Source organism: Ursus arctos, unplaced genomic scaffold (genome assembly GCF_023065955.2).
Source record: "Ursus arctos isolate Adak ecotype North America unplaced genomic scaffold, UrsArc2.0 scaffold_28, whole genome shotgun sequence".
NCBI lineage: Eukaryota > Metazoa > Chordata > Mammalia > Carnivora > Ursidae > Ursus > Ursus arctos.
The window spans coordinates 3,194,900-3,217,065 of NW_026622963.1; positions in this window are offsets into that span (position 1 = coordinate 3,194,900).

Sequence of the window (22,166 nt, forward strand, 5' to 3'; positions counted from 1 at the left end):
CCTGTCTCAGGCCCAAGGCCTCCTGCTGCCCAAGCCCTTTGCTTATTCCTGGTGTTGGGACAAAGGACCGCCTGCCTCCAGCCTACCCTCCCCTTTCTCCACCCAGGGAGCAGTGGGAATGTGGTGCCTCCTGGAGCCCCTGTGCCTGGGGAAAGGACTAGAATAACAAAATGCATGTGTTAAAATTTATTTTTGACACTGGCTGAAAGGATTAAAACAGTAGGTAAGGAAAACTTTATTCAGGAACATTGGGATAGCTAGTAAGATTATGACCGTAGGGAGAGAGATTGGGCTCCACCCTGGACACAGCAAAGACAGCCGGGAACATATGGGCAACAAGTAGAATAAGGGGGCGGTGGATGGAACATCACTGAGAGCCGACATCAAGGGTATGGGCGTTCTTACTAAACCGACTTAACAGTTGTCTCGCTGAAAGCGGGAAAGGGTGTTCAGATATCCAGGGTACGGGGATTCTTGCTGACACTGGGCTGGGCAGGCCAAAGACAAGGCCCCAGGATGAGGCCTAGTCGAAAAGGAGGTTCAGGGGAGCCTGTGTGAAGTTTGGTCAAGGAGACAGTCGTTGTCACATGTTATGGGATCTTGGGAAAAGTCCCCTTTTTACAGGTGAGGAAATGGAGGCTCAGAGAAGTAGCCCTTTGCCTGAGACCTGCTTTAGTCCACCTTCCCCTCCGAAGGCAGCCCCGAGGCTCCTGCTGCCTTTGCCCCTAGTCCCCAGGCCACAGGGGAAAAGGCCTCCGGCTCCAGGCCTGATGTTGCCACTGACTCATTGCCACGTGACCCTGTTTAAGTCCAGCCCATCTCTGGGTCTCTTGAGATGACCCAAGAACAAAGCTACTAGAGTCTTCTGGCCAAGCCACGGGAGCTGGGGGGGGAGCCGGGTGGTCCAGGCCTGGGCCAGGCAAGGCAATAATTAGCCCAGTGCTCCTCTGGAATGTTAAGTACCCAGCCCTGGAATGCAGCTCCTGCCAGTTACAAATACCACCCCCTCCCCATCAGACAGGCCCTGCAGGGAAGATAAAAATCAGGGTGTGCAGACACTGGGGACCCTGTCTTAGGAATCCTTCCAGCACGCAGCACCGCTCTCTGACCTCTCCCAGGATCGCCCACCATTTGGAGCTCCCTCCCTCTGCGGACATTGCTCAGAGTGGTGGGGCGCCTTGGAGATGACCCCCAGTGGCCCTGCCTCCTGGTATTCATACCCTTGTGTAATCCCCTCTCTGGCGGTGTGGGCTAAGCTTCGTGACTGCCTCCAGCAAACGGAATAGAGCGAAAGTGATGGAATGTCACTTCTGATATTAGGTTACCAAAAGATCACGGCACCCTTTTGCTCTCTTTGAATGAAGCCAGCTGCCATGTTGTTAGCTGCCTAGGAGAGAGGCCCGTACAGCAAGGACCTGAGTGGGGCCTCTGGCCAGCAGCCCGAGAGGCTGGCAAGATCCGTGAGGAAGCCGGGTCTGCAGTCCAGCAACCCAGGAGGCACCAAATTCTGCCAACGAGCACGTGAGTGAGCTTGGGAGGAGATCCATTGCTGGTCGAGCTTAGGTGACTGCAGGCCCGGGCGCCAGCTTGATTGTGGCCTATGAGAGACCACGAGGCAAAGGGCCAGCTAGGCCATGCAGACTCCTGACCCGTGGACACCGTAAGACAATAAATACGTGTGGTTTTAAGTGGCCGACATTTGGGGCAATTTGTTACGCAGCATTGGAGAGTGACTACGGCGCACATCGATCTAGTGTTTGCAGTGTGGCTGGCCGCTTTCCTGTCATTCTTTCCCCTGCCACCCCTGGGGGGCCAGCCCACTTCATAGACATGGAAAGTAAGACCCAGGATGTTCTGTGACTTGCCCAAGGTCACATGGCTGGAGAACTGTGAAGCCAGAATACCGTCCCAAGTCCGGCTTCTCCAGCCATGACCCCCTTGGAAAATAGGGGCCTCCTACCATGGACTTGACAAGGTGTTTATCTATCTCCTTCTCCTTGAGCTCTAAACTCAGGTAGATATTATGACTCTATTGGCCAAATAAAAAAACTGAGTCCCAGAGGGGAGGCAGACTTGTCTAAAGTTATGCAGAATATTAGTTGCAAAGCCACAATTGGAACTCAAGGTCCTGAACTGGGGTTCAGGTGTTTGTTTGTTTGTCTTTTTTTAAAGATTTTTATTTATTTACTTGAGAGAGAGAGAATGAGTGATGGGGAGGGGCAGAGGGAGAGAGAGAGAGAGAGAGAGAAGCAGACTCCCTGCTGAGCAGGAAGCCTAATGTGGGGCTCGATCCCAGGACCCAGAGATCATGATCTGAGACAAAGGCAGACACTTTGAGCCTCTGAGCCACCCAGGCACCCCTGGCTGCCTTTCTCCCCCTTCTCTACCAAGTCCTGCTCAGACAGAATCCCGTGGAATGGGATCAAAAGACAGACTTTAGTGATTCTCAGCCTGGTTTCCTTAGGACTTGGGGGTAAACATCCTTTGGGAGAGCACCTTTGCCATCTAAGTTTGGGACCTGAGACCTTGAGCCTGGGTCCAGACCCTACAGAAGCCTGAATGATCTTGGGATCAAGACAGGGAGTTCATCCTCAGATCCCAGGGGGACACGGTCTGACTGTTCTCATACATCCCACGTGGAGAAGCCAGGACAAGGTGGGCAAAGGCTCTCTCCCATGTGGTGGGCCACGACAAATTTGGTGCCTACTCTCTCCACCTCTAGTTGGGACCTAGGACTGCCAGATTTGGGGGGCTTAGGCCCAGGCACAAAGATGGACAGTATAACATATTAGAACACTTACCAGATCCAGAAATGCACTGAGAACCCGCATTCTGCTTCTCAGCCTACAGAGAGCCCGGGTTTGGGCAGGACTGCATGGTGCCCTTGGGGCCTCACCACAGGCCGGGACACTCAAGGGGGACTGTTATGACTCCACTTTCACTTCCTGTCACCAGAATGCTCTGGACTGAGCTCTTCTCCCTAAAAAGGAAGCTCCATTCCTTGCTTCAAGGCCCAGGCCCCACAGTCAGGCTGGGAGATCATGGACTGTCGGAGCCAGGGAGCACCTTAGGAACCGTCTGGCTCACCTCAAGCCCCCAGGGCCAACCTCCCCAACTTACACCTGAAGACTCAGAGGCCCAGGGAGGGGATTTCACTTGCCTAGAGTCACAGAGCCTCGCCTGCCAGGTCCAGGATTAGACCCAAGGTTTTCCGACTCTCAGTTCAGTATACAGGGCCCTAGGCTAATACTTCTCAAACTTCAGCTTGTTTCAGAATCTTCTGGAGGGCTTGTGAAACTACCAATAGCTGGACCCTCCCTGAGAGTTTCTGATTCTGTAGGCCTGGGTGGGCTAGAGATTCTGCATTTCTGACAAGTTCCACGTGGTGCTGACATCGCTGGTGGAGGGCCACACTTTGAGAACCAGTGTTCTAGACTGTCTCCCAAATTGCTCTCCTGATGGTCTCCAAAGCTTGGACCAAGGGCCATTTGCAGAGTCCCCGAGTGCCTGTCTAGGCCCCATCTCCTCCAAGGGACTGGGGTGTGGCCGAAAGAGCCGCAAAGGGCAGTGCCCTGTCTTGTTCATCTTTGCAATGATTTGCCAAGCGAGCTTCCATATTTGCTGACCCGTAAAACCCACAGATAGAAATGACACACCCCAATGTATAAGGAAACATTTTGGAAAAAAAAAAACTTCCTTTTATTATCACCATACGAAAAGTATTTTACTTTGTTTAGGTAAATCGAGTATTATGTGCAAGAGTTGTTTTTTTTTTTTTTTTTAAACTACCAATAGGATGTCAATAGAAAATGAAATGATTATCTTTCATTGTAATGTTTTCTGTTTCTACGCTTGGCCACTAGGGGTGGTTTCATCCGTTGTGTTTTGTCTTTTTTGGCACTAAAGCTTCCATCGGCAGAGCTGATGCTTTGGATAGTGGGATAATTGGTGGCTCTAGGGACACAGACATAGGTTTTTATGGAGATACGGATTTGGATACACATACAGCTGCAGGTGCCGGTTGAGATGAAGATAGAGAAGTGGGGTCCCTCAGGAGAAAGGGCATGCTCCTTCCCTCACCGTCCCCCAGCCCAGGGTGTGGGTGTAGTACGGGGAGCCAACTTGGACACATCAAGATGGCAGACAACGAGGTCGGAGGGGCCTGGGTACCTGGACAACCTCCGGAAGTAGGATCATTGTCCCGGTCCTGGACAATCTACTTCCGGGTCATCATAGGAGGGAGAAGTAAACTCCACTCAGACATGGCTCTGACCAATACATCACGCTCCCGTGTTCCCCAGCAGACAACGAGCTCCTTGAGGATGGGGATGAGGCCCCCTCTTTCTCGCCAGAGCTCCCAGAACACAGTCTAGCAAGTTTCAGTTCTCGTTCTGCCTTTCATCGGCAGGCGGCCTGGGGCAAACGGCCTCCCTGGCTGCCTCTTCTATAAAATGAGACTCAGAAACAGTCTCACCAGATCATCCTCAAGCTTGGTGAGATGCCATGTGTAAAACACTTAGCCCTATGCTGGCACATAATGGGGTTTAAATCAATGGTGGTGATTATCAGCTATTAGTTTTCAGAAATCTGATCCTGTCCTCTCCCACCCTGCTTTACACTATTGTTCCCCATTTCCCTTAAGATAAAGTCTAAATTCTCTACCGTGACTCATAAGAACCCTCTATGCACCAGTTCTGCCCACCTCCCCAGTCTCATCACTCATACTTGAGACAATGCAGCCAGAGAGGGTTGCTGTAGCCCCCCATTTTCCCCAGGGAGCTTCCCCACTCTGTCCTAAGGTCAGAGTGAAAGGTAAGCCATGTACTCAATCCAAATGACCCTTGAAAATCTTTTAACCTGCCCAAAGGGTACCTAGACCTAGCACCTCTCAGGAAGTTGAAACTAATTTTTCTCCAGTGTAGAAACACATGGCTATATCTTCAGTTGAGCCCTAAAGTAGCTGCTTTGTGTCTAGGGGCCTCACTGGACCCAAAATACGTGTCTTTAATCAGTGAAGTCACATTTGGAATGAAACGTTCATGAGATGCTTCTCTACTGTACATTCAGTCCCATAACGTGCACAGTCCTACCTCTAAGCCTTTGCACATTCTGTTCCTTCCACCCTCAATACTGTTCCTGCCTCCCCTTCCACTTGGCCTGGCCAATCCTTATACCTCTATCGGGGCTCTGTGCAGGGCCACTTCCTGGAGGAAATATTTCCTAACTACCAGCAGCACCCCCCCACGCCCACCCCACTTGTCTGGCCAGCGTAGTCCCCTAAAACTCCTCAGCCCTATGCAGCAGGCTTCCCACTGTGTATCACTGCAGGCTTCTGGTTGGACTTTTCTACCAAGTCCTTCCTTCTCTCTTCTTCAGCGCTCAGACCTGAGCGCCCAGCACAGAGTTAGAGGCACCAAGGTGCCCAGTAAATGCCTGCAATGAGCGGACCCGTGAGTGAACGCTGGCAAAGGTCAGGAATGCCTTTGCTTCCATCATCTGGCATCCTGGGGAGGGCAGGAAGGGGACAGGGGCCACCGTGGGGGCCACCCGTTCCCCATCGGCCTCCCAGACCCTTTCCCTGCCCAACAGGGCGCCACTGGCCTGTCCCACACCCTCTCTGCCGCCTGCCCAGTGACCTAATTATTGTTTTTTCTTCCAGCCCCGCGGAGGGGAAAACAGAAATTCCTGGTGGATGACACAGGCCCGGCGGCCGCCTGAGAGCCGAGCACGGGACCGGCTGGGCCGGCTTCGCCCGCCCTGAACCCGCCACCCGCCCCGCCATTAGGGCCGCGGGAACCCGTCATCAGGCTAAGTACAGAGCGGGCGGCGGGGCGGGCGGCCGGGAAATTGCCGGTTCCCGCTGACCCGCGGGGCCTGCGGGCGCCCCGAGTCTGGGGGCTCGCGGCGGGCGGGCCGGGGGAACCTCGGGGGTGGGGTGGGGGGGTCCACGAGCGGCCCGTGGCCGGTTCTCCTGTCCTGACCACGGGGTGGCCCCGCTGGGGCAGGATCCCGGGCCACACTCAGGAGGGGGCGAGGAAGGGGGGAGGTAGAGGGTGCAGGGGTGGGGGTGGGGGGGCGGTGCCAGGCGGGGGCGGGGGCGGGGCGGGAGGAATTCGGAGCCGCTCGGCCCTGGGTGTGGCTTGCGAGGCGTGAGGCCAGAGCCTGGTGGCTGCATGGCAACAACCCGAAGCCAGGGCTGTGGGGGCCTTTGGCATCCCTTCTCTTTTCTGGGCCCTGCCCCCACTCTTAGAAGGAGCACTGGGCTTGGAGCCAGACCGCCAAGGGGTCGAAGGCCCTAATCCTGATGGACTGCTTAATCTGCCCCTCACCCTCCGTGGGTCTTTGATGCTGGAGGGAGCCCCAGTTCCTCCATCCATGAAATGGTTTAACAACAGCTATGGAAGAAACGAGAGGTGCATGGGCTGGCCCTCTCCTCCGTGCCCAGCAGATAATAGATGCCCCATTTTCTTTCACTTATTGGGGAAGAAGGCACTCCATCGCGCATGCCTTCCCTCCGCCAATATTGCTTGCACACCTACTATGTGCCAGCGCTGTGTTAGGCCTTGGGGTTATAGTGATAATAAGACAGACGTATTTATCTCAGGGGAGACAAGCAATAAACGAATAAATAGAAGCATCGGATAAGATAGTGCTTCAGAGAGTGATTGGTGTTATGGTATAAAAGGAAAAGGCACTGGGGGGGATGGTCCATTTTAGATGCAGTGGTCCCAGAAAGAAAGTCTTCATGGTAAAATGCCCTCTGACCTGAGACCTGAGTGAGGTGTGGCAGCCAGCAAGGCCACTCTCTAGGGGAAGCCTTTTTGTTCCAAAGCCGCGGCCCTGGCTGCCCCTCCCCACCCTCTGCTGGCAGAAACAGCTTCTCAAGCTCCTGGGACCCTGAAGCACATCTTTGCTCCTTTCCTCCACCAGTCCACAGGAAGGAAGCATGAAGAGCCGCTCTTGAGTTAGACAGATCCGAGTTTCAATTCCCGCCCTGTTACTCACTGGCTGTGTGACCCTGCACGAGTCACTTGATCTTTCTGAGTGGTCGTTCTTGCAATAATGGTGTGTTCCTTGCAAAGCTGTGCGAGGCTGACATGTTGTAAGCCTAGGATGCATGGCCAAGTGAATGGTCTGTGGGACCCTTGGGAAGACCTTGGTTTCTTCATCTGAAAATTGGGTCTCTTTGTGACTTGGAGTGAAAAGTGGACTTATCTTGGCCCCGTCTTGGTGTCGCGGGGAGACAAGTCGTAGAGCAGTGAGCGGCTTGGACAAACCCTGGGAGATGGTTCTCAGCTAGCAGTCTGATGTTGGTAACCTTCTGGAACTCAGAGCCCTGTTTGTACAAAGAGAAGCAGTAGAGCACAGCTCCCCATCCACCTGCCTGGACTGTCCATGCCTCAAGCCAGGCACTCAGTGAGGTTCAGAGAGGAAATATCCAGCAAGCGCAGGTCAGGGCAAAGCTGTGACCCTGCGAGTTCATAGTTCCTGTCCTCCTTCTCTTCCCTCGGCTCTGTCTCCCTGCCTCCCTGGATAAACTTGCTCTTCCTTGGGAAAGGACAGGAGGTCAGTCACTTCGCTTACACCTGAGCCGGGATTTCAGTCCCTGGATTTAGTTCTGCCACACTACCTCATTCGACACGCGGGGAATCTGAAGCCCAGAGAGGGCAGGACTTTGCCAGAGACACACAGCAGTCCTGGAACGTGAGAATTCATGGCAGCAGACCTCTGATCCAGGGCTGCTTCTTCACTATACTTCATGGGCAACTTCTACCCATTTTGTAGAAGGAAGAAACTGAGGCCCAGAGCCATCGTGTGAATTGGCAAAGTTTTCCCAGGCCGGTGAGTAGCAGTAGGGAATGAAGAATATATTCTAAGCAAGGGTAGATAGGGATGGGGGGCTAGGACCTTTCTGGATCCCTCCTGTCATTCCCAACCCCACCTAATTTAAAGACCTCTGAGCCCCCACAAGGAAAAAGACATTTGGGGAGATCTGTGGCCATTGGCTCCTCCTCCTCACCCAAGAATCAAAAGTTCCGCTTATCCTGCAAGGCCAGCCCAGAAGCTGCCCAGATGTATGTTGTCGCCCTTGTCTGTCTGGCTGCTGTGAGAACCGACTGTGATGGCTGAGCTGTGGCAGGGCCTGGAGGCCACCATGATCAGACTGGGTACTGCCTCACCCCACTCAAGGGCTCTAGACTGATGCCCTGTCGAGAGACTTATCTCCGAACTTGAACATCAGCCTCTGGGACTGCAAACACGATATCCTCTCGGCCTGCGGTTTTTGCCAGTAGCTGCTCCAAGGGGTTGCTGTTCACGCATTCATTCATTTATTCATTCATTCGCTCATTTATTCAATCATTCACTCATTCACTCACCCATTCACTTGCTCATTCATTCATTCACTAGCTCTTCCATTCATTCGTTCATTCACTTATTCATTCATTCACTCATTCATTCATTCAGCAAGTATTTCCAGAGAGCCTCTCAGGTTCCAGGCCTGCTCTGCCTGTTGAAGGCGGAGCAGAAAACAAGGTAGTGAGGCCTGGCTCTCTGGAGTTCACATTCTATGATGGAGGACAGGAAAAAAAAAACGAAGATACACAGGATATTAGGTCAGATAGAGTGAAGATAGAGTTTAAAAGGCAAGGGGACAGCATGGGATGACGGCGCTCTCTTACGGTGGGTGATGGGAGAGACCACAGCCAAGTGGGGGACGTGCATGGGGATGTCTGGAGTGGGAGGTTCTGACAGTGGAGCTGAGGTGGAAGGGCCGTGAAGCAGGCCGTGCTTGGCATTTTCAGGGACGAGCTAGGAAGTCGATGTGGCTGGAGTGATGGGGAGGGAGAGGGAGGAAATGAGACTGGAGAGCAGACGGGATGGACTGTGTGTGCCTCTGTGGCTCCAGAGTCCCCCTGCCACGTCCTCTGTGTCTGCTCGGGGTGGAGCTGTGCCTTCCCAGGCGGTCTGGACATCCCGAGGAGCCAATGGCAGGGCAGGCCATCAGAGTCACCCCTTGCCTTCCCCTTTTATTTGGCTCCCTCCACCCTCGCACCTGCTTTACCTAGAAAGCAGGATTAAAAAGAAAGCTGACCTCTCCTAAAAAGAATTTGGAGTCAGGAAAATCTCTCTGGATTCCAGACCAGGCCTCACTACTTAGTAATTCCGTGAGCTTGAATAAGCTGCTTAAACTCTCTGAAGCTCTCTCTCCATATCTGTAAAATGGGCCTACACATACCTACTGTCTAAATAGCTGTGAAAGCGAGTGTACGCCACCCTCCGACCCAGCAGGCACATTCCTAGGTCCATAACCAAGGGAAATAAATGTGCATAGGTCCAAAAGGCACTAGGGGTTCCTAGGGGTGGTCACAGTAGCCCCAAAGGGGATCAACCCCAAGGTCCCTCAGCAGAAGAGTGGCTGGATAAAGTGCGGTATCATCGTGCAATGGAATATCACCCAATAACACAAACTACCGATGAGCAAACCCGGCATTTCGCTGCGTGAAAGGAACCAGGCACGAACGGTAGGTACATGGCATCCCATTCATAAGTTCACCCACGGCTAGAGCTCATCTGTGGTGGGAGAGGCGGGGGCGGCGTTTCCCCGTGGGGGCTGCTGACTGCGAGGGGGCTTGAGGGAAACATCTGGAATGTTGGAAGTGTCTTCTGTCATGATCTGGTTGGTGTCACGCAGGCTTACGTGTATGTAAAAGTTCCTTGAACTCGAGTTCCGTGAACAAGGTGAGGTCGGTGTGCATGGTGCTGTATGTATATTTCGATAAGAAGGTAAAAAGGAAAAAACCCGTGTACCGCCCAGAGAGCTGGTAAAGAGTTTATGAGAGCGAGAGGGTAGACGTGTCTGTCTCAGGACAGGCACCGGCGAACATTCCCTACTTCCCCTGTGCTCTCCGAGGGTCAAGGAATGCCCTCTGACCCCTAGGCCCCTGCCTCATCTGTCCTGCCGTGGACCAGGCTTCCGGGGGGGTTAGGTGATGCTGTGGGGTGCAACTGAGAGATGGAATGGGATTGCATTTCTTTTCACTTTTTGCCTTTTGGTTTATTTTTCTCCGGTGCTTTTCTTCATGATGATAGTCTTTATAATCTTTATAGTCCTTATCATTATTGAATGTGGCAACTAGCTGCAGGTCAGGTCCCCACGTTTAGCGTGTGGTAGAGGCCCAGGGTGGGAAGTGCTCTGCTTTCCGGGCCGGCAGCCTATGAGATAGCGTTGAGAGCAACTCCCTCCCTCTGAGATGGGGCAGAGTCCCCAGCGAGGGGCCCCAGGACTCTGGGTTCACCCTGCAATGGAAGGCAAGCCCCAGCCCCCTATAGCCCTCATTCACCCCCATCCACCTGTCCCCAGGATCAACTGGCTGGGGACAACTATACGACGTCCACCCTGCCCCCAAGTTACGGTGCCAAGCCCAGAGAGGGCAGTGACTTCCCCAAGGTCACACAGGAAATCAGCAGAGCCAGGAAAGCAGAGAGAAGGATGGGAGGCTTGGCCTCCTGTGCCACCAGCCGAGCTCCCCCCTCATGCTCATGCGGACAGGGTCCCTCCTGAACAAAAGCCAGGATGTCTGTGTTGCCTCCTGCTCCGAAGAGGAAGGAAGCATATCTATAGTATTAACGGGGGAGTACTTTTATTATCAACTTGGCATGGAGAGTGGGCTTCTCTGCCAGGTGCTGTGAACCCCATCACCTCGGCCCCTCCCATCTCAGAGCCACAATCCAGGACCCGCCCGCCTTGCCTGTGTGCCACTCCTTCTTTTGCTTTGTGTAGAAATACCACAGACTGTCCCTGTTTTCAGCCTGCGTGATCTTGGTTTGAGTCCTTTTGGGGTCCTGGGTGTGAGGTGGGGAGGCCTGAGGGAGAGGTTCCAGAAGTGAGTGTGTCCCAGCCCAGGACCAGTACTGGAACTGATCTGCCCTCCCTTCTCACCTGCCGTCAGTATCAAAGTCACCCCTCGGAAGGACCTCCCCTGGCTGGCCTGACATCCCCCACTCTCTCAGAGCCTTGCCACTGACTCCTGGTTCCCTATGCATTGGCGTGATTGGCTACGGTCTGCCTTTGGCCACAGGAGGGTAGGCTCCTTGAGGGCAGGAGCCGCACCTGCCGTGTTCACCTCTGGGCCCTGGTGCCTGGCACCCCCCAGAGCAGTGTTGCTTGAGGGCAGGGAGGCGGATGGCAGGTGAGGGTGCCAGGGAAGGAGGGGTCCATCCGGGGGGTGGGGGCGGGTGTCAGGAAGGAGCACTGAGGCTGAGCCTGTCACTTACAGAGGTTCAGAGGGAGCTGGCTGAGGGCCTCTCTTGACGCCCCACACCTGAGAACTCAGACCCTTCTTTTATGAGCCAGAGGCCTGCCTGGGAAATTGCGTGGGGTCCCCACAACTCAGGGAAAGGCAGCTCCTGGGTCTCCACTCTCCACAGGACTCCCAGCAGAGCAGGAGAGACATTCCTCCTCCTTGGGGAAAGGAGGCAGCCCTGTCCTTCTCCCTCTAGGCACACTGGCCCTAGACTGGGACTCTCTCTTGGGGCTTCTGTCCTCAGGAGGCCCTCAGAGAGGGCCAGCGGCTTGCCCTGGGTCACACAGCAGGGGAGAGGTAGAGGCCGGTGGGGGGGGGGCTCCCACTGTCTACCGAGCATAAGGGCCTTATTGAGGTTGGTCATCACATGGCAGGCAGCCCCAACCCTGCATCCCACACTCTCCCTGTGGTTCAACCGGGAGCCCGGTGTCCCCACGCAGTTCCAGGGAGCAAGGCTGCTGTTGTCAGAGGGGTGGGGGGACATCTTCCCTGGCAGTACCCGCAGCCCACACTTGCTCACCTGAACTGCCCTCAGGACCTGTGAGGCCTGGCTTCCAAAATCCTGTTCTCTGGGCCTTGGAAAGGATGTCTTCCAACTCCCCTAGCAGCCAGCGTGGATCTTCCCCAGGGTGGGGCCTCCATCGGGCTGGAGACTCCTTGCTCAGGGGTGCCGTGGGTCTCAGCTCTCCAGCCCTTTGGCACTGAGTCTCGCCTCGGACCCCCAACACCCCTAAGGCTGGCTAGGTACCCCATTATACACCTCCTCCAGGCCAGGCTCCCTTGTAGGCCTGGGGTGCAGGCCCAGGTCAGGTCAGGGTGGGGTCGATCTTCCTGTCCCCTCTTTCTGGAAGCTCCTGTGATCATGGACCATGTCTTTGCTCCTGTGCCGCCTATCCCCATCATCGAACCTATCACAGAGTAGGCTGTTGTGACATGGAAGAGGTGACTCAGGATGTCATTTGAGGGGCTCTAGGAAGAGATTCCAGATCCCCCAGCTCCCATCCCCCCTAAATCCCCAGGAGCCATGGTCTGGAATTCCATTGAGAGAGTCACATTCCTTGACATTCTCTTCATGGGAATAAATCAGAGGATTAGTTTATTCTGCTCTCGGGCCCAGAGGCCTTAGGAACTTTGGAGAGTCAGACTGGAGATAGGAGTGGGGAGGGGTCTGCCAGCCTGTTCCTCAGCCTCTGGCAGGGAAGGCTGAGACCCCAGAGAGGGGCTGACCTCCGGAGACAGGCTTGGGCTACAGGGGCCCTTGGGGCGGGCGGGAACAGCAGGGCCTGTCTGGGAGGAAGCCTCTGACAGACGCTTTATCAGGCCCTGTCGCCTGCGTTATCTGCGGCTTCTCAGCAAAGAAGGAGCCACAGTCCTCAGCTGTGCTCAGACCACTCCAGGCCTGGAACAAAGCAGCCGAGTCAGCTGGCGGCCCCATGGCTCTGCAGTCAGACCTGTGGGCTCCACAGCTCAGCAGCCCACGTGGGGTGTTCAAGGGGGTGGCCGGCCCAGCCTGGCGACGGCTCGTCTGCTGGGACTCCCCCGCTGAGTGCCTGCCTCAGAGGGACCACCTCCCTAGGGCCTGTCTGCGGAATGAGGATGGGGCACGGGGTCACCCCAGCCCCTCCAGGGCCCGGCTGAAATGTCAGCCACAAAGGACGGGACACAGAGGGGCCTGTCCAGGAACAAGGGCCAAGTGTTGGCGTGGGATGATGGCCGGGGCTGGGCTGGTCAAATGTTTACTTGGAATGGTTCAAGTGGGCACCCTCAGGCCATGGGGGCAGCTGGCGCCTGGCATGGGGCCCCTCTACCCACCCCCACAGGCTACTGCAAGGATTCAGCCCATCCCAGATGGGCCCAAAGCCAAAAGCACTCAGAGGGGGCTGCCAGTCTAGGCCCTGGCGTGGTCACTCCCTCCTAGTCCCTGCCCACTGCTGGGGAGAGGAAAAGCTGGGGGGGCGGGTTCAGCCTCTGTCATTCTGGAAGCACCTGCTTCTCTGGCCTCTGGTGAGGCTACCATGAATGGTTGGGCAGGTTGTGCACTACAAAAGGACACCTTACCACTGAAGCAAGTGGACCTGAAATCCACTTTCAGGGGATGCAGGGGCTGCATCAGCCCGGAGAGTGCTTTTCTGTGACTGTCTGCTAGGTGGGGGTACTTGGACATTGGGGATGTTAAGGGGATGACATGGGTCTTTTGTAGGAGCTCATAGACTTAGGGATGGTGTTGCCAGATATCAAACAGGAGGTCCAGTTAGGCTTCAACTTCAGATAGACAACACATACATTGTTTTAAGTACAATTATGTCCCACGCAATATTATAATGTTTGAGCTTAGCGAGGGGTGGATGAGGTCTGGTCAGATCAGACCTCCCCCAACACCCCCAGCACATAGGGCCCTGAGGGTTATGGAGAAGACTGTGGGAGGCTGAGGAGAGGTCGGCATGGCTGGAGAGGAGCCTGAGAGGTTACACTGGTGAGATGGAGTGCCGATTTGGGGTACTCAGAGTGAGATGGGGCCACACTGGAGGGTTTGAGCCTGGGGACTTGCACGGTGTAGCAGGCTCCCTCTGGCGGCCGTGTTGAGAATAGGCTGGAGGGGCAGGGCTAAAGCAGGCTGACCTGTGAGGGTATCACCCCGAAGCCGGCCAGGGGACCAGGGCGGTGAGCATCAAGTTGGAGAGAAAGGGCTGATTCTGGACATAGAAACTTTTTGTTATGGAAAACACCAAATATGTACAAAAGTAAAGACTCCTGTGTCTCCATCACCCTCTTTTGCCATCGTTATTAGCCCATGGCCAGTTTTGTTTCACCCCTCCTGGCAAATGGATTATTTCGAACCGGATCCCAGATACCACATTATTTCACCCATAAGTATGTCAGTGTCAGTGAAAGACATTTTGAAGCAGCAGCCACCAGGAATTTGCCCAAAGACTTCAAGCACCACACACACATGGAGAGAGGGGGCCCCTGACCCCACTAGGCGCTCATTGCTATGCAGTTGGTTTCCCGAATTTAGAATACTTTCTCCTAAAGCTTTCTAGTTTTCCTCCCCTAGGTTGAGTCTTCTGAGGCTTCTTCTCTCCCACCCTCCTGTCTGCACTCTCTCCTAGCATGACGCTCCTCAGGCTGGGGTCTTGGGACCCTGGCATTGACTTTCCACTGGAAGCCCCTGCCTTCTCTCCAGACCTTACAGCAGCCTGAAGCCTCCCCTCTTTCTGGTCCCTGTGCCCGGAAAAGACTGTCTGGTATCTGGCATGAAGGCTCCCTGGGTCGTCAAAGGCACCACTCCCTGGGAACCCAGGAAATGCAGGGGCTGAAGGTAAGGGAAACACCCCAGAAGTCACAGGATGAGGTATTAGGACACAGATTCAGACACTGAAACCCTAGTACGTGCAGGGAGGCTCTTTGCTTTCCAGAATGCCACCCCCTCCAGGAAGCAGCCTGGCTCTGCTTCCAATTTACCAGGAGACTTTGGTTAGGTCCCTTTCCCTCCCTGGCCTGGAGAAAGGAACCAATTCAGTATGCAGGGTTTCTACCTTTTCCCTACTCTCAGATTCTGCACCCCCAAAATCCCTGGGATGGGAGGAGCCCGGGGGGCAAAGCTGGACGCAGGGAAGAGCTGCTGGGGACATGCTAACTTCTGACTCACCTGCACACACACATGGAGCCCTGTGAGGCTCGCCTAGCATACCCCAGGTTGAGGAAAGCGAGGTACAGAGAAGTAAAAATGCTTGACTAGTGTCCCCTTGTTCGTAGGCAGCACAACCACGCCTTGAGTCTAAGGTCAAACGTGCAGCGTTGGTGCCCGGGGGCCTCTGTGGTTTTTGAACATCCCTCCCACCCCTGCCACCAGGGCTGAGGCCCATCTGCCAACATAGTCCGTACTGCAGTCACACTGCTGCCTCAGAGCCTCCTGAAGCCTGGAGCTCCCGGCAGCCTCCTCAGCATGGGACCAGGAGGCCAGCTCACCTTCCTGTTCAGTTCTCTTTCTCTCACCCATACCTCCCGTGGCCTGGTGCTCAGTGGGCACCAGACACACCTTGAATTTCTCTCATTTAATCCTCAGCAGCCGAGCGAGGTGCTATGCCCATTTCGCGGATGTGAAAACTATGCTCAGAGAGGGGCCGTGACCCACCCAAGGCCACACAGCTCCACAGTAGTGCGGACAGAATTGAAACCAGAGTTTTCTGAGTCCAGGTGCTTCTTCTACTACACTGCAAGAACTGGCTTAGAACAGAAACGTGTCTCACGACCCAGTGCCATGTGGTTGTCCTGGCTTTGGCATCGTTTTTGCCCATAACTCTTTTGTATTGTTTCATCTGGTGATCCCACTTGATCTTTCTCATAACCACGAGAGGCAGGTGTGACTACCATTTGGCTTTTCCAGATGAAATGCCATACGTGCCCCTGGGGAGACTGTTTCAGAACTTCCGGAATCTTCCCCAAGGCTTGCGTTGCACTGTTGCTTGGGCCTCGGATGCTTACGTTCTTCTAGCGCCCCCTACAGCCTGTCAATGACATTGACTCACCCTGCTGGGTCATTGAGAAAGTTTTCCTTGAAAAGTTTTTTCCCCCTTTTTAACCCCAAACCTCCCTCAGTTGCCACATCTGGGCCTTCCGCTCGCAAGTTTGGACCCACCTCGTCTCTCCCTCATCCACATGTTTAGCAAGAGTTGAAACACAGTTGTCTTCTGCGACTTCGTCTTTAAGAAACGAGGAAGTTACAGAGGATCCACAAAACCGGGGAGGTGGGCACGCTCAAGAACCCCAAGAATGAGTGTGGGTTTCCGCGGCCGGGGAACTCTTTGGAATGAGATTAGACTGAGGGTCCTCCAGGGAAGGACTGTGTCCCCTCCACAGCCCCCACACACTGGGATGAGGTCCCTCAGAGCAGCTCTGGGGCAGGGAGTAGGTGGAGTCGGCTCTGGACCCTGCCCCACACCTGCACTCACTCCTTACCTTGCTTCAGCCCCCCTCTCCCCAACAGTGACCAAACTATATCCGAAGCGAATCCCAGATGTCTTATCATTTCTTTCACAAATATTCAATATTACCTCTAAAAGCTAAGGATTCTTTTTTTTTTTAAAGCCACAATACCCTATCACTCCTAACACACGTGCCATCATCATACTTCATATCATCAAATATTTAACCAGTAGTCAGTGTTCACATTGCCCTGATTGCCTCATGAATGCCATAATTGGTTTTTTGTTTGTTTGTTTTACAACTTTTTTGTTTGAATCGGGGTGCAGTAAGGTCCACACATTGGGACTGGAGTGTGTGTGTCTTTAAGTCACTTCACTTGGAAGTCATGTGGAATAGTTCTCGGCTTTGGGAGTCTATCACCAAATCCATGCATAGATTCATTGGTTTCATTTTGCTCTCTGCTTTTATGAATTGATTGAAAATGTTTACATTTGTTGTTGGCTCCAAAGACGATCCTACACAGTAAAGAATATTCAGAGAGGTCTAACTTTCTTGAGTGTCCCTGCACCCACTCCCCTCTCTGCCTAAGTATTAATTTTTAAAAATTATGTTCTAGTCTTACATTGATATCTACATGTGTCTTCCACATAATACACGCGTATGTACATATATCCCCGTATCCCTCCCTCCTTTTCTCAGAGGAATGTTAACACATGAACACGCAGTCACGCTTTCCTCCCCCCTTGCTTCCTTCGCGGTACATCTCGCCGGCGATCTTCCCCGCAGGTGTCTGTCCGGATCTTCCTCGTTCTTCTTCACGCCGGACCCCTCCATTGTGCTGATAAGCACAGCCCCCTGCTGATGGACATTTTCCTTGTTTCCTGTCTTGTGCTGTCAGTCAAAAGTGAAAGGCAGTCCAAAGCGGTGCACTTCCCATCTTTCGGGATGCCTGCCGGAATTGGTTTACAGCAATGGGATTCCTGAGTCACAGGTCAAATGCACGAAGTTTTGCTAGCTTTTGCCTCAATCCCCTGCAAAGGGATCACACCGCGTCACACAGCCGTCAGCCGTGGAGGACAGTGGTGGTTTCCCCTCCCTCCCCAGCAGAGTGCGTTGCCAAACTTCTGGATTTCTGCCAATCTGATAGGTGGGAAGTGGTATCTCAGACTAGTTTCCATTTGCATTTCTTTCATTTGAGCGTGTTGACCATGCTTCCTATGGTTCAGGGCCATTTGCATTTCTTTTCCTGGGATTTGTCTGGCAATATGTTTAGCCCATTTTTCTGGGAGGTTGTTGGTTTCTCCTTTCTACTTTTCGAAGTTTGTTATAAATGGAGGCGTTAATCCCTTGCCTGGGATAGAGGTTCAGGTATCCCTTCAGTGGCTCATTTGTCTTATTTGTTCACTGGTTCATTCTTCTCAAGCCCTGGACGCTGGAGATAGAGTGGTGAATACGGTGGCCCTGAGCAGCTCCACCACCACGCACAGCCCAAGTTAGAACCTTGTTCCCATCCTGGACGCTTTCTACCCCAACCCCTTCCTGTGGTGTCCTTTCTGCCCCCGGAGCCCTGGCCTGCTGCCTGGTGACCACTCTTCCCCTGTCCTGCCCTGCTCAGGCCTTTAGCGCCTTCCAGTCTGAACTCAGTGAGGGCCAGAAATGAGCCTGATTGTCTCTGTATCTCTCCCTACATGCCTAGCAATGATGGATGAGGAAGTGAAGAAAGGGAGAGGAAATGAATGAATGAATGAATGAATGAGTGAATAAATGAATCTTATGAGCATAAAACCACCTTTGGTCCAAGAAACCAAGTCAGAGGGGAGCTTGGAAAAGTCCCTTCATGATCAAAGTTTCTTTATCCCTTGCCTTCTCTTCCGATCTAATTAAAATCAGAATGCTACTCTTTTTTTTTTTTTTTTTTTTTTTTTTAAGAATTGCTACTCTTGGGCGCCTGGGTGGCTCAGTCGTTAAGCCTCTGCCTTCAGCTCAGGGCATGATCCCAGGGTCCTGGGATCGAGCCCCGCATTGCATTGGCCTTACTGCTCTGCGGGAAGCCTGCTTCTTTGCTCCCACTCCCCCTGCTTGGGTTCCCTCTTTCTCTGGCTGTCTCTCTCTCAAATAAATAAACAAAATCTTAAAAAAAAAAAAAAAAAAAAGAAAGAATTGCTACTCTTTAAATCGCTCGCAGACAATATATTATGTCTGTTTCATCTCATGATTTATTTATTTATTTAAGATTTTAAGCAATCTCTACACCCAGCATGGGGCTAGAACTCATGACCCCGAGACCAAGAGTCGCAAGCTCCACCAACAGAGCCAGCCAGGAGCCCCTCATTTCATGATTTAAAAGAATGTCTGCTTATTGTCAAAAATGTGGAATTACAGGGAGGTACAAAGAAGAAAATAGATATAACTCGTGGTCCAGAGTAAGCCACTGTGAACATTTTGGTGTATTTCCATTCAACTTTCTTCTTTAATTTACATTTTTTGGGTCTGTTTTAAATGTATCTACATATGTGTATATGCTTACAGATACATGTACCCCTTTTAACATTCTAACATACCTCATGGCATTAAATTTCAGCACATGATCATAATTTTAAATGATATAATATGCCACGCAGTGAATGTATCATATCCTAGCTAACCTCTTCCTCCGTGTCCTTATCTGTAAAGTGGAGATACCGTGTGTCTACTCTGTAAATTCCTTGTGAAGGTTAATTGTGGTCCCAGTCATGGCAAGCACTCCACGGGTGTTAGACATTGTCATTATTGTTATTACTATATCCTAATTGTGGACATTTAAATTCTAACCTCATTCTATTGCAAAGAACTCTGTAATGAACCGCTCTGGCTCAGGGCACTTTTGTGGGGGCCTCAGAGAGGTCGCTGCACCCGCACCCTCACAGTGAGCATGAGGTGGACAGAGTGTGCAAGGTGTGCTGGGGAGAGCAAAAGTTAGGATGGCAGATATATGCTACTGGGCGCCTGGGGGCAGGGGAGTCCGGGCAGTGGGGAGCAGTGTCCGCAAAGGCTCAGAAACCTGAAAGACGTGGCAGTTCTGAGCAGCTGGGCGTGGCAGCCATGCTCGTCCCTACTTTACCCATGGGGCAGTTGTGACCCAGGAAAGGAAAGCAACTTGTCTGACCACAGGGATGGGAACCAGCTTTGGACCTCCTGACTCCCTGACCAGCACTCCACACAGGCCGTGGGCCATCCCACCCTCCCTAAGAACGTCTGTCGCTTGAAGGGAGGAGGAGAGGAGAAGAAGAGCTGAGGGAGAAACAGTTTGGGGTTTGGGCAGCCGGCATGCCCGTGAGCTCCCGCCTAGTCAAGGCTCAGCTGTCCCGCAAGACTAGGCTCAGCTCCGTTCGCCTCCTTGTCGTCTGGAGGCCTCGCAAATGCAGACCGTCAGGCTGGGGACTGGCAGGTGTCCAGAGGCTCCACCCTCACCTCCCACCCCTCAACCCAGCCCCTTGTAGACAAAGGCTGGAAAGTCCCGGGGCCCCTGCAAGTTACCAGCCAGAGCACATAATTCAGCCGCAGCCTGCCCTGTGTTTATTTTTTAAAAGACTGTGACCATGACACCCAGGGCTTCTGCCAAGAGGGAGGAGCCTGAGCAGGTCCAGAAAGAGTTGGGGGGCTTGAGCGGCATGAAGGTTCGGGGCCTTCCAGGTCAGGCCAGCCCGAGGCACAGATGCCGACAAGTGAAATTTGAGGACTCTTGCCTGTTACCATTCAAGGTCCACCATTAAAATGGATTCTGTAGCATCTCAAAGGCTTTCTAAGCATCAAAAAATTAGTCATTCTTGGAAAGGAACACTTCTCCCCTTCTGAGGGCTGAATTTGAGAGCACTGTCTGCAACAGTAGCCTCATGGCTGCATGGTCCAAACACGTGTGTAATTCTCTTCCACATACTGACGAGCTCCTGCCCCTGCTGTTTCGAGAAGATAGACCAAGGACTAGGAGATGGCAGTCCCACAATGGTGGGAGGTCCCCACTCTAGGCCTTGGACATTTTCTGCTAAGAGGACCTGACGTTTCTCTGAAGGGTCATTGTAAGTTAAACCTCAGATTCAGAACATATGAGTGGGAAGGGATCCCAGAGGTGTTTGGCCTTTCCTCTCGTGGGCAGAAGGAGTGTAGGAAGACCTCAGAGATGGGTGGGGAGGGACTTAACCACACCAGCTGGTGGGGGAGCGGGGATGAAAACACAGGTCTCCTGATTGTAGTGCCAACTCTCTGGGACCATGGTGTTCCCCTCAAAGAGCAGTGGGGGACATTCAGCAGCAACTGGGGTTGGGGGGTCAGGGGAGGCTCTGAGCCAGGCACTGGGTGTGTCAATGAGGGGCTCATAGTCCCTTCCCCCTCTTGAGGGGCTGTTAGAGGCTGAGACATCTGAATGGGTTGGGTAGAGGACTGGCAGGGGCGGGTCCCGAGAGCTGTGGAGAACAGGGTGGAGAGACACGGGAAAGTTGCCAGCGGGAGTTATATAAAAGGTTGAGGGCTGGATGGGATCTCATTACCAGGAGAGGTAGAGAAGGGGTGGTCCAGGAGTGGGGAGGAGGAAGGTGACATCCCGAGAAAAGGAGGTAGACCTTCCTACCCCTAGCTGCAGTGAGTCCCTGGGGCTGTAGCCAGGACCCCAGTATCCAGTGCAGACCTCCCCCTTCAGGGCCCCAGGATTCTATCCATCACCTTTAGAGCGCCGTATGCGTTTATACAGAGATCGGTAGGACACGGGTATTTTGATCTAAAAGAGTGAGAGTGAGCATCTAATGGTGGCAAGGCAGGCGTTGTGCCAGGTGGTGAGGAAGACCCTTTCCGGAGCAGAGGTAGCGTGGATCTGTGTGTGCTGTGGGGGCAGCGGGGAGCTGCTTTCTCAGTCGTCATTCTCTTGACTTTCAAATTGCAGTTTAAGAGCCATCTGTTCACATTCAACTGTTGAGATGGCTACTCTCTCCTCCTGGCACCTTGATCATGTTCTGCCCCTCCCCCATCCCCCCTGGCTCTCTGAGCCTCGGTTTCCCCACATGTAAAATGAGGCAGGTGGCCTTGTTGGTCTGTGACGCCCCTTCAGCCTGGGGCTGGTTCTTAAGCGCAGTCTCAGGCTCTTTGCTGGGATGTCAGAGGCGCCCTCTGGTGGCCATCATTGTCCATGCAACCTGGGAACAGGCTCTGCTCCTTGCCTGGCCCTCTGAGAGTGTGTGTCTGTGTGGCTGTGTGTGTATGTGTCTGTGTATTGGGAATGGTACACAGAGGATGTGTCAGGCTTGGGAGACATAGAATGCAGAGCTTCCCTGACTCTCAGCCCCTGATAAAATCACAGACAGAGAGGTAGGGCCATTTAAAACAAAGGTGAAGGCTGCCAAAACCTTCCTGGGGCCGGCCTGGGACACCCAGGGTTGCAGGATTCCCTGGGCCACCCATCTTGCTAATAGATGAGCATTACTCCTGTGCTCAAAATCTCATCCTGTTGCCCCTCTTCTAGAGAGGGCAAATATCAAACTCCTGACCAGGGCATTTACTATCTTCCTAAAGGTCTCTGCTTTGTCACCCAATGGCCTCATTTTTACTCTTTTCCTTCTTTCCTGTCCCATTTCAGGTGAACTATTCCATCCTTTCCCAACTCCTAGCCTCTCCTTATGCTGGTCCTTTTCCCCAGAGTGTCCTACCCGCTCCTTTGGTCCCCACCTCATCTTTCAAAAGTTGCCAAATATTACCTCCCCCAGGAAGACTTCCTGGATTTTTCCACTTGGATCTGAGCTCTCCTTCCCCTGAATATCCTGATAACTACACCTGTCTACACCTGTCTCCTTGGATGTAGAGAGTTTCCCCAGGTAACTCAGGTCAAAGATGTCCAGTTCTTTAGTCCCTCCCTGGGAATGGCTCCATGTCTGCTCGTAACTGAGTCCTTTCAAACACTGAACCCTCTCC